The following is a 16,546-nucleotide window of genomic DNA, read 5'->3' on the forward strand; positions in this document are numbered from 1 at the left end:
GTAAACATCCAGACAGTAAATTCTCTAGACTACACTGGACCACACATCTGCAACCTTCAAAATAAAGCTTCCTAAATGTTTCTCTGCTTGAATATACTGCTCTGGAAAACATCCAGAGTCCAGAGAGCACTTCAGTCTCTTTATCAGTTTGTCATTTAGAGCATTTTTTAGCAGAAAATGAGAAATGAACGAAATAACAAAAAAAGATGCAGAGATAAAGTTCATATTCATAAAGAGTTTTAAGAGTTCAGAAATCAATATTTGGTGGAATAACCCTGGTTGGTTTTTAATCACAGTTATTTTCCATGCATCTTGGCATCATGTTCTCCTCCACCAGTCTTACACACTGCTTTTGGATAACTTTATGCTGCTTTACTCCTGGTGCAAAAATTCAAGCAGTTCAGTTTGGTGGTTTGATGGCTTGTGATCATCCATCTTCCTCTTGATTATATTCCAGAGGTTTTTACTTTGGTAAAAACTCATCATTTTAAAGTGATCTCTACTGTATTTCTAGTACAGCTTTTACATAATGCAAAGGTTCTCCAAATATTGTGTGGCTGTAAAGAGATTTTTGGATCATTTCATAGAATAATCGCTTTGGGAACCCTGAGCAATCAAATTTGAGAAATTATGTGGAGTTGTACTACATTTTATTGAATAAATCAACCTTTAAACAATTTTAAAACCAAAAAGATGTGACACTTTTCCCACCTTTTTGTGGATCTTCTTCAAAAGGTCAAGCAGGTTTCAAACAAATATGTAGAATCATTCACTGAAAGTTACTTTAGGGAACCAAAGAAACCTGAAAGTAAGCATAGGCCCAGGCATTGGGCCCAGTCATCACTGCAAGCCTTCATATCATCCAGACACTTGTAAATTAGCCAGCAGACTTCTTCTGAGGGAGGAATCTGTACCTACGCTCTGTGGCAAGTGAAAATGATGTAAGTACTTTCAAATAACGAGTTTTTGTGCTTATATTACAGTTACAGTTCTATTTCATTAAGCATGTGTGATAAATAAAAGCTCAGTTTTAACATGATGTGACCAACAACATCTTACAGTATTTGCATAAAAGTGACAGAGCCCTTAAATGACTCATTCTGAAACTGTTAAGAATATATCTGGTGAGATCTTTTAATGTGAGAGTTATACATAGACCTATTCTAACATATGTAAAAAGAGGTACCATATATCTCCTTTATAAAATGTTTTATCTATCTAGACTGTAACGCATGGACTGTACACATGCAGTCAGACTGAGAGATAGCTGAAAGATGAAAAGATGGATGGATGAGGATCGGAGAGACAAATCTGCGACTCATCTCTGTCAGCACTTTCATGTTAGAATTCAGGCTCCCAAACTGACACACACACACAAATCAAACAGCTCGCCAGATCAGGACCAAGTCAGAGAAACTGAACAAACAGAAACACACACTTACTCATGCAGAAGAAGAAGATGACCAGTTATGTGACTTAGAGAGTGCAGAAAGTCTCAGTTTTTACTGAAACTGAAAAACACATTACTGTGCCAGTGCAGCTGCCAGGGAGAATGTTATCTGAATTTCCCATCTTATAGGGACCTACAGGGGTTGGACAGTGAAACAGAAGCACCTGTCATCATTTTAGTGTGGGACATTTCATGGCTAAATTGGAGCAGCCTGGTGTTCAATCTTCATTAATTGCACATTGCACCAGTAAGAGCAGAGTGTGAAGGTTCAATTAGCAGGGTAAGAGCACAGTTCTGCTCTAAATATTGCAATGCACACAACATTATGGGAGACATACCAGAGTTCAAAAGAGGACAAATTGTTGGTGCACGTCTTGCTGGAGCATCTGTGACCAAGACAGCAAGTCTTTGTGATGTATCAAGAGCCACGGTATCCAGGGTAATGTCAGCATACCACCAAGAAGGACCAACCACATCCAACAGGATTAACTGTGGATGCTGTAAGAGGAAGCTGTCTGAAAGGGATGTTCGGGTGCTAACCCGGATTGTATAAAAAAAAACAAAAAATCACGGCAGAATTCAATGTTCACCTCAACTCTCCTGTTTCCACCAGAACTGTCCGTCACCACAATAAATTATTGTGCTCTAAAACCAGGTGTTTCAGTTTCATTGTCTTTAGTATCATGAGGGCGCAAAAAATATGCCTTGCATGGGCCAAAACGCACAAAAGGCATGTACTAATTCTCTTAATTATTAAGAGTGTGGTTAATTTTGGGCGTAACGTAAAATAAACCAATTAGTGTGCCAGTTCCCATTCCTTTTAAGAGCCAGGTGAGCTTTGCCTTTGGCGCGTTCGCGTTCAATTCGTTTTCTTTATTTTCATGACTATTTAAATTGTAGATTCTCACTGAAGGATCAAAACTATGAATGAACACATGTGGAGTTTTATGTACTTAACAAAAAAAGGTGAAATAACTGAAAAAAATATACATATATATGTTCTAGTTTCTTCAAAACAGCCACCCTTTGCTTTGATTACTGCTTTGCACACTCTTGGCATCATTCTCTCAATGAGCTTTTTCAAGAGGTGGCCACCTGAAATGAAAAGTTTTGCAACAGTCTTAAAGGAAGGAAGGAGTTCCCAGAGGTGTTTATTAGCACTTGTTGCTCCTTTGTCTTCTTCACTCTGTGCTCCAGCTCACCCCAAACCTGGATCTGGATTGGGTTCAGGTCCGGTGACTGTGGAGGTTCAGCTCATTTTTTATTAAGTACATAAAACTCCACATGTGTTCATTCATAGTTTTGATGCTTCAGTGAGAATCTACAATGTAAATATCAGTCATGAAAATAAAGAAAACGCACTGAAAAAGAGAAGGTGCGTCCAAACTTTTGGCCTGTACTGTAAATCTCATTTAAAGTAACAGAAGTTACAGTTTTCACCTGTATTATTATGGATTAATTTGAGAAGCATTAACATTTTTAACAATTTCACACGTCTTTATAGTCTGTCAGATATCACTGTGGATGATGTTTTAGACAGGCTAAGCTTATCTCAACTAAGATCTTAATCATACAGTGCCAATCAAAATATGCTGTATGATTACACCTTATTTAGATCATCAGTCTGGGCTAGACTAATATTAAACTATGCAGTAGGTGTGCATTTAAACCAGACACAGGTCTTCAATGAAAAAGGCACTGTAATTAGAAATATGTACTTTTCATCCTGTTGGTTTGGGTGTGGACGGTCAAAACTTTGCCTTGGATCAGCTCTGGATACTTTCGATGCTTTCAATGTTTGCTTTGGTCCGAATCCTCTGTAAAATTTATCACTTTGTCTTTCGCGAGTCATTTCAGAAGAGCATGAGAAGTGACTAAGTCTGCAGAGGACATGTTTGCACCTCTGTGGTGCGTTTTCTCTCTCAGGACCTTCTGATCTCAGTGATGGAAGTGTAAAATAGTCAGGAGTGGATCAGCAACAGACTGCAGAATAACACAGCAGCTCCTGCAAGAGAAACAGGCTGGGCCACTTGGATACTAACCTATATTTTTTGGGCCTGACAGCTGGACACGAGATGGCACAGGCGGATGCAGCCACGCCGTGGAAGAGCCGCCATCATAAACTCACCCCATCATTAGCTTCAGATACTCGCTGCTGCGAGAACCGAGCCGTGTAACGGAGCTAATTGAAGGAGAAATGTTTTTTTTTTATACTTGACCTGATGGTTATCTGAAGAACACACATCATGTTTAGAAAAGTATACGTCCTCGTCCTTCGTCTAGAGCTTAAGGAGTGAGCTACACCCATGGGTGCTTTTAAGCCAAGCGAAGGGAATGATTTTCTCTTCCAAAGCTATTCATTTGGTTGGAACAATGTTATAGAGAAATGTCATGGGTATTGTTGGTACAATATATTCTCTGCAGCCTCTGTAGTTTGAAGGAATGGGAGTTGTGCTAATATGCACAGTATTTTGTATTTTATTTGCATTATTTACTACGTTTTAGATTGATTTTAAAGATTTAAACACTATAAATGAACACGTAATATGCAGTTAGGTAGTAGACAAAAAAAAGTGTTTGGCCTTCAAAAACCAAACCCAGGTGATCTGGCATGAGTTGAATGTCATATTTGCCATTGTGATGTCACCCCATTTGGATGTCATGACCATTTTGGTGTCACTCCATTGTGATCTCATAACGGCCATAAAGACAATACTCCCTTGTGATCTTAAAATGAGCATTTGGGTGTTACTTCATTGTGATGTTATAAAAGTCATTGAGATAATCCTCGATTGTAATGTCCTTATGGCAACCCTTTGTGATGTCATAATCGCCATTTTGGTGTCACTCCATTGTGATTTCATAATAGCCATTTTGGTGTAACACCATTGTGATGTCATAACAGCCATTGAGAAAATTCTACATTGTGATATCATAATGGCATCCCATTGTGATGTCATAATAGTCATTGGGAAAATTCTACATTGTAATGTCATAATGACCACTGGGGAAATTTGACGTTGTGATGTCATAATGGCAACCCTTTGTGATGTCATAATCACTATTTTTGTGTCACTCCATTGTGATTTCATAATAGTTATTTTGGTGTAACTCCATTGTGATGTCATAATATCCATTGAGACAATTCTATTTTGTAATGCCGTAATGGCAACCCATTGTTTCGTCATAATGACCACTGGTAGAATTCTACATTGTGGTGCCATATTGGCAACTCTTTGTGCTGTCCTAAACGGCATTTTGGTGTCCCTCCTTTGTGATGTCATAATAGGCATTTTGGTGTCACTTCATTGTGATGTCATAATAGCCAACAAGACAATTGTATCTTGTGAGGTCAAAGCAGCAACCCATGGAGATGTCATAATAGCCGGCATAATGCTGTCACAATGGAAACCTTGTGATGTCATAATCCCAATTCATTGTGATGTCATAATAGCCATTAAGACAATTTAACCTTGTAATTACATAATGGCAACCCTTTATGCTGTCATGATAGGCATTTTGGTTTCACTCCATTTGTGATGTCATAATAGCCATAGTCATAATTGACTTGTGATGTTGTAGTGGCAACCCTTTGTGATGTAATAATGGCCATTGTGAAAATACAACATTGTGATGCCATATGCATTGTGGTATGATAAAAATTAGCAAAGCAGAAAAAAAAAATTCTAGACCTGCAACACATAGTAACAATCACTACATACACAAATACACTATTTTGAGAAACCTTACAGATATGTACTAATAAAGTAATTTAATTGATTTTAATATTAATCAATGTTAAACAGTTTACACAGTCTAATTTTAACATCTTTTCTCAAGGCTATTTTTTCCCCTTAAATGGTACCTGGATGCCAGAAGGTAATGTCTGCATCATTTAAAATGGAATGGAAAAATAGTGTAAATTGCTGGAGAACAACAACATTTATTAGTGTTGTTATTTTGTTGTTGTGTATACTGTTTTAAACCTTTCTTTATTGTGACCCTAATCATTTCAATGTAAATAACTTGGTTTTACCTAGAAATATATATTGTTTGGAGCTTAATACTGTGAAGTGCTACCTGTTGGAAAGCCTGCTGGTTTTATTTTTGCTTCATAGTTCATAAATTCATACCTTTTTTTGATCTTGTGTATCTTGTGTGGGAATTGTTCAGCAAGCTCTGCTGCTCCTGCTGTGTTTCTAATGATTTCCTATTCCCAGCTCCGCTCGCCTCCAGACTTCTGGAATTCTGGCAAAATGGCAAAATCCCAGGCAGCAGGGGAGGTATGATTCACCGTTAGCATTGATGTCATGGAACCACTGTATAATATCATGGGCTACTCTTAAAAAACAGAGTTGAATGAGAAATTAGTGCCGTGCAAAGACTAATACAGAGACTTTAACAGTACAGTAACTTTCATTATGCCTGAGTTTCAGACATGAAACAGATGGCATACAGGAGTTTAACTCACTTTTATTGAAAGTATTTTCTGCTGCACTGATTACCTTCAGTCATTAATCCATCTGAAACAGGTTAAGAGATGGTTTGCATGGTTTTGCATACTGACAAATCACAAATTATAACTTTTAGATAGCAATTTAACAGCAACATAACCAACAGAGACTTTAAAATATGTCCATTCTTTTTTTCTCCCAAGCAACAGGTCTATTCACATCTAAGGCTTCACATGAACAATAAGATTTCACTTAAAAATGATGAGTTTCTTTGATTTTACCAAACTAAAAAAATCTGGAATATAATCAAGAGGAAGATGGATGATCACAAACCATCAAACCACCAAACTGAACTGCTTAAATTTTTTGCACCAGGAGTAAAGCAGCATAAAGTTATCCAAAAGCAGTGTGTAAGACTAGTGGAGGAGAACATGATGCCAAGATGCATAAAAGCTGTGATTAAAAACCAACCAGGGTTATTCCACCAAATATTGATTTCTGAACTCTTAAAACTTTATGAATATGAACTTGTTTTATTTGCATTATTTGAGGTCTGAAAGCTCTGCATCTTTTTTTGTTATTTCAGCCATTACTCATTTTCTGTAAAGAAATGCTCTAAATTACAATATTTTTATTTGGAATTTGGGAGAAATGTTGTCTGTAGTTTATAGAATAAAACAATAATGTTCATTTTACTCAAACATAAACCTATAAATAGCAAAATATAAATGACTCTGTTGTTAACTGTTGTTTAAAGCTCATTGTAGTTCAGGTTTCTTAATTTTGTGTAAAAGTTCAATAATAATACTAAACGCTTGATAGAAAAATGTATTATTTAATACAACTAAAGTTGGAACACAGAACTGTCTTGTTTAATTTACTTTCTTGCTCCTGTGCTGGTTCAAACTGAATTTTGGTGCATTTAGGTTTTTGCCTGAGTGAAAACAAACCAAATCGAAAGAGAAAAATCATCGACAGGTGTAAAAAAAATGCCTTGCCTTTAGTTTCAGAAGTGTTTACCGGTTATAACATCCATAACATCCAGGTAACTTGGCATTTCAACTTGCTGAGAAGCACAGAAGCACTGCGCCATTAAAATATCAATCCATCAAAGCAAGTGGCACACGGATTGTTTCCAGGTTTATTTCATGTTACACCTAAAACACATCCACATCCATGATTAATTAAATAAGAATGAGTACATGCCTTTTGCTCATTTTAAGTTGCACAAGGAATACTTTTCCCATCGTTATGATAGCAAAGACATGACACTGACATGCCCTTAATCATGCTGCACGGTGCACAATTGACGGCTCTTCTGTAAAGAAAAAGGAACTTTCCTAACTTTTCCTAATGACTATAAACACACTTTTTGAAGAGTACGCAAATGTTCTTGTCACAATGGCCTTACAGCAGGGGTGTCCAACCTACGGCCCGCGGGCCATTTGCGGCCCGTTTCCTTTTTTGGAGCGGCCCGCGAGGTATTTTAGAAATAGAATGAAAGTTGGCCCGCTGTTAAGCAGCTTTTTATAATGTGAGATTCAAAGTTTGAAGAGGGTGAGGGTGCGCATTTCTAGCGCATAAAAACGGGACAAAAGAGTCTAAAAGTTGTCGTAATTAAGGAGTTTAATATTAAGAGACATAATGAAATTAAACATCAATTTGAAAAATCTTAGTTTTACACAACACTGTCAAAGATAAAGATAGTAAGTCAAGTAAAATGGTGTGTAAATGAAATAATCAGGAAAATGTATTATTTAAAGTGGTATATTTCATTATTTGTTTTATTACAGAGTCTGTGGTCCGTGACTTCAAATATATTTCTCCTTCTGGCCCCCAACAAAAAAAGTTTGGACACCCCTGCCTTACAGCTTTGGACACAGTTGAAGCCATTTCATCACCATCATCATTTTTGAAAAAATCAGCCTGGGGAAAACCTGGATCGGAGAGAATTACAAACACAAATCATGCGATGAGACGAGATCCTCCTTTGTGTGTGTTTTCTTTGTTTCTGTGCAGGCTCTGTAATGGCACTCTTTATGGAACAAAAGACTGCTTGAACCTATTACTCTGCAGTTTGGCATTTGGAGGGCAGTAACTGAAACACCTCGTCCAGAACATGTGATGGATCCCAGACCTGGCTCTATGGGTTCTGTCTGTGCAGCTCTGAACAGAAAATGTTCCAATTCTCCACAAAACCAGAAACCCAGGAGCTGTAGAGGCTGAGTTTGGGCTAAAATTCACTGAATCATTATTATGAAGGGTTCTAGGGCCCTGTCTAACACACAGCTTATTGCTATCTTACACCCCATCAAAGCTTATGAATGTATCTATGCTGATGGGCGTGGTGGTCTGGAAGTGAGATGAAACCACAGGAGCTCCACTGACTGAATACAACCTAAACAGACATCAACAGTCAGACGTTCATTGCTATCTTGGCAACAAAGGCATATCATCAACTAAATCATCAGAATACTAAATTAAATATCATTGCTGCTCCCACAATTGAGCTGTTGACTTACAGTACCTTCACAGCATGAACCAGCAGGTCAGTTTCTCCTCTGCTGAGAATCACAGTAGCACTGCACTCTTAAAAAAGCAATCCGTCCAAGTCACAGATCACCTGGCTCTTAAAGAGAATTAAAAGCAAGTTGCACACTGATTGGTTTATTTTATGTAGTGTACAAACCACACCCATGATTAATTAAGAGAATAAGTACATGCCTTTTGCACATTTCTAGCTGTCCAAGGCGTACTTTTCCCATTGTTACGATAGCAAAGTAACACTGACACGCCTCTAAATCAAGCTACACAGGGTACACAATTGACTGCTCATCTATAAATCACTAAAATTGAGCCCCTAGATCATTTTATTTATGTTTGTCCAGCTTTTTTGGATAAAAAAAATATTTGCCTGCCTGGTTAAAACTTCTTGTGTCCAAAAAGTTTGTCATTCTAGTTTTTAGATTGCTGATGGTTTATTTCACGTTACGCCCAAAACACACCCAAGATTAATTAAGACAAACTGTGCAAGGTGTACTTTTCCCGTCATTAAGATAGCAAAGATACACTGACACACCCTAAATCAAGCTGCACAGTGCGAAATTGACAGTTCACCTACAGATCCCTAAAACTGGACTCTTATATATTTGTATCCATGTTTGTCCAGCTTTTTTGGATAAAGAAATATATGCAAGATATGCTTTTTGTGCATTTTGAGCCGTGCAAGGTTTACTTTTACCGTCATTACGATAGCAAAGATTAACCTAACCCTAACCCTAAATCAAGCTGCATAGTGTGCAATTGACAGCTCACCTACATATCACTAAAATTGGGCCCCTAGAAATTTTCTTCCATGTTTGTCCAGTCTTTTTGGATAAAGGAATAAATGCGAGAGTTCACAATAAGCAAATCTGCTTGGTTAAAGCTATTGAATGAAACAGCATTGTGTTCAAGTAGTTTGTCAAATTTTGTAAAGAGTTTTGAGTGTAGCATACAGCAGTAGATGTACAGTAGACTGCTGGTGTGTTTGCTGTGGTTTTAGGTAAGTGGGTTGAATAATAATGATTCAGAGTGTGTGGGATTCAGCTGGGGTTTGTTGATAAGAACGGCTGCTTCCTCAAACACAGTGGAGCCAGAACCTCGATAAAAATCAGCACGGACTGCTGAGGTCTGGAAACAATATGCTGATGGGAATGCTTACTCACGGAGGAGGTTTAACAGTTTCTCATCAGGCAGCAGGATGACCAGAGGTCATCTCCAGAGGTTTTCATTATGGTAAAATCAAAGAAACTCATAATTTTGTATTTTTCTAGAGCTGTATTCATTACAATAGTTTAATATTAGTTTGACAGGATGACAAATTGAATGCAAAGAGAAGAAGAATAGGGTAAAACTTCCTATGAACCCTGTATTCATAATGTATTATAAATGCATTTATAATGCATTATATGACATGCATAATACCTTATAATGACTATAATAAGCCTGTAAAACAACTCATAAGTACTTACAGCGGCATTCATAACACATTATAAACTACAAGCATAAGGGTTTATAAAGAAAGGGCTTATAATGCCTTATAATATCTGTTCATAGGGACATTGTACAATGTAGTGTTGTAATGCACTATAATACAGATTTGGTATATTTTGGTATTGGTATATATTTGGTAATATGCAGCACTGATTTCTCAAATTAAGCTTTTATATAAGTGTGTAATAAAGCCTTTATTATAGCGAGGCACAATAAAATTTACTTCAAGTTTAAAAGGCATATGAAAATTCACTTCACTTAAAGTCAGTAATAACTGTATATAAGGCTTTACAATGTCTTATGCACATATATAAAAAATGACAAAATCACAGCTGCATATCAGAATGCATTACACCAAAATATACCAAGTATGTATTATAGTGCATTACAACACTTTATTGTACAATGTACTTATGAACAGATATTATAAGGCATAATAAGCCCTTTCTTTATAAACCCTTATACTTGTAGTTTATAATGTGTTATGAATGTTGCTGTTAGTACTTATGAGTTATTATACAGACTTTTTACAGTCATTAAAATGTATTATGTATGTCATATAATGCACTATAAATGCATTCATAAGGCATTATAAATACAGGGTTCATAAGAAGTTTAAAAATTTAGTGAATAAAATTTCAAAAAAAGATGCAGAAGATGCCACATTCCATCTGTGTCCATAATAAAATATGAATGCGGTTCTCTTTGAAGATTACTGATGTATCTGTGCTTCCTCCTCCCATAATCAGTTTAATTAACCCTGTTCTAATCTTCTTCCTCAGGTGGTGTCGGTTATTCTACCTGAGATCTTCAGGTACTGATCATTATTTAAACTGACAGGTGTGTAGGTGCTGATAATCATTCTGACGTCTTTAAACACTGTTAAATAGTCTTACTGACGTCTGTCTTCTGGTGCTGGTAATTCATCTAATGCATGTCTTCAGGCTCTGCTCTTAATCAGGTGAGTTATAATACCTGGACATTTCTAGCCCTTTAGAAAAAAGAGCTAATTATACCACAGTTAGTTCCGACCCTGCAGTATGATTGGCTGAGAGGTGTTCTATGAGTGCTATTATCAGCCGGTAATGCACTGTAACCAAAGCTTTTTATGTATTACTCTACCACATACAGGTAACCTAGCAACGCTAATGCAGCGCTTACAAGCCAAACAGCACAAACAGCTACAACAGAGCAGCAATGGAACTATTTTAACTCACGGAAAGTTTATAACCAAAAAGATCCTATTTTCTCTTCTTTTCAATCTTTCAATAAACAGCGATAATGGAGCTGTAGTATAATTGCAATAGTACACTCAAGGTTTGTGCTATAATGTGTTATAGCACTCCCTCTTGTGTATTATTGCGTAGAGGACTCATTCTTCTACAATCGCTTTTTTCTTGTTCTTTGTGAAATATAATAGGTTTCTCTCTGAGTTGTATATGATGCTGCACATGAAACTGTCTCTCAGTCTCCACTGTCTGCAGTTACTACTAAAAGAAAATCCTCAGAAATACGAGTTGATCAGAGAGACGTTAGGCCGTCGACGTCAACCAGTGAGTTCATGACCTCGCCCATCTCGGCTCAGGACCACCCACAGGCGGGGCTGAACCCTTGCTACAGCATTAGGAGCTATAGCTAAGGTGGAGCTTACAGCTCTGTTTACAGAGCTAGTTAGCATTAGCCATATTGTGTAAGTAACTATAGGTTTAAATTGTATCTCCGGTTGATTTCGCTTTTTACTGAAACCTTAAATAAACGCTAGGGAAGCACGGTTTGACAAGCGCGCACAACTTGACAGAACAAGTTTGGGTAAAAGTGACATTAAGTGAAGTTTAAAGTTTAAGGATTAACTTTATCTAGCACTCAGTCCTGTATCTTTATAACTAAGGCTCTCTGTATCTCTGAAAACATTTTATCCTTTGAGTTTTGGAGCTGTAAAATTTACTGTGGGGGGGGAAGGCAGGCAGATATATTTGCATGTATGAATATTCATGAGCAAGAGCCAAATACTGTCTTTCTTTAGAGACCACTAATTCAGCGATCTAAAGCAGGACTAAACAGAAACACCAGAGCCTTACATGGCATTCATTCATACTAGATCCACAACTAGACATTTTAAAATGAATTTAAAAACGACAGATTGAGAACTTTAAATTACCCAAAAGGCTAAACGTGGCATTTGCATAAAACATAGTTGTATTTTTTTGTTGAAATAATATTTTAAGCTGGTGAAATTTATATCTAAATGTTAGATCTTTTTTTAAGTTGTATTCATTGGTTCCTATGTAATAATTTCTCTGTAAATGTTGATTGCATTATAGTTTGTTAACATTAGCATACAACATGAGATTAGAGTAATTAACCACACTGTAAAAAAAATCCTTTTTGTTTCAACTTAAAAAAGTTAGTGTCCATGCTGCCTTAAAATTTTAAGTTAAGTAAAATTAGAAAGCCCAGTTGTTAAAACTTTACATAAAGGTTACAAAGATTAAATTAATTAGTTAAGTGAAAACGTTTTTTTGTTGCTTGAACGTAAATTCTCGAGTTAAAGTAACTAGTTGACAATTTAATTCAAATAGAATTGTATTGTTGTATGAACTAGACATCAAATCAGTTCTACTAAAATTACTTAGTTTAACTAACTTTTTTCCCTTTTGATACCAATTGAATTCCTTTGTTCACTTAACATGATTTTGACTTCTTTCAAATAGAATTATGTAGTCAATGTAATGTGTCCACTATTTAGTTCTACTAAAATTACTTAGTTTAACCAGCTTTATCCCTTGTTAATATCAATTGAATACCTTTGTTCACTTAACATGATTTTGACTCCTTTTAAATAGAATTATGTAGTCAATGTAATGTGTCCACTATTTAGTTCTACTAAAATTACTTAGTTTAACCAGCTTTATCACTTTAATATCAATTGAATACCTTTGATCATTTAACATGATTTTTGACTCTCTTAATTCAATTCTCTAGCACAGACTTCCCTTTATCTGAAAACGTACCTAATTGACATAAGGTTTATACAACATCTTCCAAATAGTTTAACAATTTGTTACAAACACTATTTTATGTAAAGTTACTGATAGGAAAAAAAAAGCAATTCAACTACAACACTTTCAGAAGTTTAATAAACAAGGAAAAACAGCCTGCTCAGTCCAATCCAAAATAAATTATTAAATTATAAAACACAAATTGTAAGAAAGTTACTAGTTAAATTTAGCTAATGTACAAGTAATAAGCAGAATTTGGCAGAATACAGAGATTTTTCTAGCAGTGCTAATGACTAACAGTGTCACAAACAATAAGTTGTACAACAGCACACAACTTCAGTAACTCAGTTGGGGAAAAAAACAGCCTATAACAGCTTATATGTGCTTGTGAAAAGTTTGATCCATTCTAGTTGAAAGCTAACAACTTTGAGCTGAGCAATATGACAATATTTCATTGTATAATAATAATAAAATTAGCAATAATACACATCTGTGTATAATGTACATTTCATCAGTACTAAAAACACCCTGACCAATTGCACGTTTGATTACAGTTATAACTAGTCTAAGTGCAGCACATTGTTTAAGAATCTGCCACTACTATGCATTTTTCTGATGGAAAATAATATTAATGCATTGCCAATTTAGAAAAATCAATTACCCCACCCACACTAGAAGGGTGAAGACTAACACATGCCTCCTATATAACATAGGTCAGACACTGGTTCTTTTTTAACTGTTTGAACAGCATCATTGGGTTACTAATTCACAAACATTGAGCGGGTGATTATATGGAGCTCTGTCTCCCCCCCATCAGAGAGAGCAAGGCCAATTGTACTCTCTGAGGTTCTGTCTGCCAATGGTAAGCAGCATTACCCGGGACTGATCCACGGATTAGTAGCTGGACCATTGCAATCCCTGTAATAAAATATTTATCATACCACTCAGCCCTACTTTCACCTAAATTGGCTGAATTTTTTTTTTTATCAAGTTGTGCAGCAGTGTAGAGCTAAAACTCTTTATCTGAAACAACAAAAATAACTACAAGCATGTTTGCTCAAACAGGAACCATGAATACCAGAAATCAACTTACATAGTATCCTGAATACAGTCCAACAGACCTTGCAGAATAAATTCTTACATTATGGAACTTGGCAATTATACTTTGTTAAAGAAAAAAAGTAAAGAAGTCAAGAGTGGCCAAATGAGATTGAATAATACATCTATTAGCACCTTAGTTCTAACTAAATAAAATATTACAACACATAACCTAAATATAAGCTACGGGAGGTATGGATAGCTAAGAAAAATATGACCATTTAAAAAAAATAAAAAAATAAAAAAATAAGCCTGTAAATTTCTCTATAATGAATCCCTTCAAACCACTCTGAACGACCTCTTTACACCTGATCAAGTCAATTATATAGAACTTTGCATGTAGTCTTTAACATTTCAGAAAAAAATATTATGCTCAGTTTAAGCACGTTTCAGATAAACACAGCACACTCTTGGGATATCCACTGACTGCTTTACCACCTACAGAGTTTTACACAAGAGTCTGTTTCTGAGTCCGTGAACCCTAGCAGAACACTGTTCACCTCCAATGTTCATTAAAACCTTCTGAATGACCTCGAAGGTGTAGCGCAGTTCCTTGGGGTAGTCAATATTAAGTGCGAATAACAGACCAACAAGCATAGCTACCGCATGGGGAAAGTCAGGAATGCCATTCAGGATGATCTGCTCTTCCAGTACCACTGAAAAGTCAATGACGTCCTCCTCTTCTTGTATCAGCAAGACACCAATACTTACTCCTTTTGCCATCTGCTCCTCACTCTCTGTAGTCTACAAGTGAGAAAAGAGTTAACTACTAAATTAGTGATGGACAATCAATCTAGCAGGCAGTAATTTTACACACACACACACACACACAATTAAATAAATGTTTAAAAATAAGAATATCTTTGAAAAGTTACTTTGATTCAGTAATTGAGTTAAAAAGGTGAATCTCATATATAGATCTATTTAAAGCGTTTATTCATTTTATTATTGATGATTATGGCTCACAGCCAACGAAACCCAAAAATCAGTGTATCAGAAAATTAGAATATTATATAAGACCAATTGGTACTTTCTGCAGTGTGGGCAGTGTGCCAAGTCCTGCTGGAAAAATTAAATCTGCATCTCCATAAAAGTTGTCAGCAGATTTTCCAGGAAACACTGCACTGATTTTAGACTTGATAATAAAACACAGTGGATCAACACCAGCAGATGACATGCATCTCTAAACCATCACTGATCATCAGTAAATTTTACATTTCATTTGTAAATCAAGGGAGCAGAGTCTGGAGGAAGAGTGGAGAGACACACAGTCCAAACTGCTCGAGGTCTAGTGTGAAGTTTCCACCAATCAGTGATGGTTTGGAGAGACATGTCATCTGCTGGTGTTGATCCACTGGGATATATTGTCAAGTCTTAAGTCAGTGCAGTTTTTTTCCCACAAAATCTTACAGCACTTCATGCTTCCCTCTGCTGACAGCTTTTATGGAGATGCGGATTTCATTTTCCAGCAGGACTGGAAACTGAGCAAACTGCTCACACTGCCAAAAGTATCAATTGGTCTTATACAATATTCAAATTTTCTGATACACTGATGTTTGTAAGCCAAAATCATCAACAATAAAATAAATAAACGCTTAAAATAGATAACTCTGTGTTTAATACATCTATATAATATATGTGTTTCACACTTTAAACTGAATTACTGAAATAAAGTAACTCTTCAAAGATATTCTATTTTTTTTTTGAGATGGCCCTGTATATGATGAACAAAAATCTATATAATTTGAGTGTAACTAACATTGTTACTAAGCATGCATTTGTCTGCATAAAAGATAAAGATTAGATGCAAAATAAAAATAGAAAATTCCAGTCAAGCTTACCTCAGCAATCTTTAGAAGTTTGGATGGATCCTCCCTGAGAAAATGTGGCAGGCCTCTCAGAATGACTGCCCTTTTCTTTTGAACTGAATTCTGTTGAAGACAGCACACTCTTAAGACAAAGTGACAGTGCACATTGGTTTTCACCACAATCAAAACAATTAACATTGGGTATGTCCGAATACATTCTGATGCTAGAACGTTATGTATTCAAAAAAAAAAAATCTTTATGTACATACTACAAATAATCTAATCCAACAAGACCAAATGTATATCACTAAGTGTAACCTAAGTTTTCAGCTGGCATGGTCATTACTTTGTGTCCTGAGTTGCAGACATACTGGCCCCTCACAGGGCAAAGCACACAAGTCCACATTAAAAAAAAGAGCTAAATAAAAGAGAATGTGTGGCAGATGAGTATGCATGGCATGTTCTGGCCTATACATTTCCACACTTGTACTCACATCATCATCAATCAGAGACAGGAGGCTGCTAAGTGCTTGAATGCAGTGACTCTTGGCCCTAAACATCTGCAAGAATCTTTCCATATACTGATCCAGCCCAGAAACAAACGTGTCCCACAGGTCAGTGGAAGTTAGTCGAGCAAATTCAGCCTCAATCTACAAAACAAAGCAGAACTAACAAATTATTCATTGTTACCTAAATAATTAT

At 36.2% G+C, this 16,546-nt stretch overlaps 1 protein-coding gene and 1 long non-coding RNA gene across 2 annotated transcripts in view; one reads left to right on the forward strand and one right to left on the reverse strand.

The window, feature by feature from the left end:
- Positions 1–252: 252 nt before the first annotated feature.
- Positions 253–16,546, forward strand: part of LOC125799089 (uncharacterized) — a 106,830-nt gene continuing 90,536 nt past the window's right edge. The window contains exon 1 of the long non-coding RNA XR_007437939.1: positions 253–459. This is a non-coding gene — a long non-coding RNA (uncharacterized LOC125799089). The remainder of the gene's footprint in view (positions 460–16,546) is intronic.
- Positions 6,548–16,546, reverse strand: part of atp2b1a (ATPase plasma membrane Ca2+ transporting 1a) — a 242,731-nt gene continuing 232,732 nt past the window's right edge. The window contains exon 23 of the transcript XR_007437937.1: positions 6,548–6,612. The gene's annotated coding sequence lies outside the window, so the exon portion shown is untranslated. The remainder of the gene's footprint in view (positions 6,613–16,546) is intronic.

Source organism: Astyanax mexicanus, chromosome 2 (assembly GCF_023375975.1).
Source record: "Astyanax mexicanus isolate ESR-SI-001 chromosome 2, AstMex3_surface, whole genome shotgun sequence".
NCBI classification, from domain to species: Eukaryota; Metazoa; Chordata; class Actinopteri; order Characiformes; family Acestrorhamphidae; genus Astyanax; species Astyanax mexicanus.